Consider the following 924-nt stretch of genomic DNA (forward strand, 5'->3'; position numbering starts at 1 on the left):
ATGTAACAATGTAATCTTTTATGAGAAGTGGTTCTTTATTTGGAAGCGTTACATGATGTTTAATGAATAGGATTTACCTTTTAAAATTTTTATCTGCATGCTTTCTTAAAGATAAATATTTGTCACTAATGCATATGACTAAATTTCACTTTTAACACACCATACTCACTTTAAAAAATACATTTATTGGATTTTTGCAGATGATTGTTACTGTAATATATACTTTTCAATGTATTATGCTTTCAATGTTGACTGTATGAAGTCTGAAGTAATGATATCAAGAGAAGATATATAAAAAGTATTTTCAATGGTGTGACTAGAAAACATTGAGAAAAACCTTATAGCAATACAAATATGATGGATGGTTGGTACCAAAATTTGAGCTTCCCAACATTAAGGGGATGATTGACTGCGCATTTTATTTTTCTAACCGTCAGCGTTGCATTTCTGCAATAATAATTCTAGATGGAGAATTTACATATTAGAAGTTGTGTTTAAGAAAGCAATTTGTCACTAGAGGCATGAATGTGTGACTGCTGTGTCACATGTGTGTCAGTACGTGGAAGAGAGAAGACAGGCTATGCTCAGTGTTCTGACCTATCAACATCTGAATGATTAGTAACCTGATATTCCCTGAAAAAATATAAGCCTGAGATTTTCAGCTCCTTAAAGCCAGCAGGTCCAGACGAGAGGAAAGAGAGGTCCTGGTCCCACTGGGTCTCTCCAGAGCTGAGCAAGATGGTGAGTGTTAGCGGTCCAAAGAAACACACATGGCCTGGAGTCTTATCAAAGCAAGAACTCAACTTTAATGTAACGACCACTTGTTTATATAAACTTGGAGCATAGGGAGGAGCGGTTTTGGTGGGGTGAGATGATGGAAGGGGTGAGGAAGGGTGACAGAGGGTATGGGTGACTGACAGGGCC

The 924-nt window shown here is 37.1% G+C and overlaps 1 pseudogene; it reads left to right on the forward strand.

Annotated features, from left to right (window-relative positions):
• Nucleotides 1-506: 506 nt before the first annotated feature.
• LOC114632304 lies at nt 507-631 on the forward strand (annotated as a pseudogene).
• Nucleotides 632-924: the final 293 nt, after the last annotated feature.

Source organism: Grammomys surdaster, unplaced genomic scaffold (genome assembly GCF_004785775.1).
Source record: "Grammomys surdaster isolate TR1022 unplaced genomic scaffold, NIH_TR_1.0 372, whole genome shotgun sequence".
Lineage (NCBI taxonomy): Eukaryota > Metazoa > Chordata > Mammalia > Rodentia > Muridae > Grammomys > Grammomys surdaster.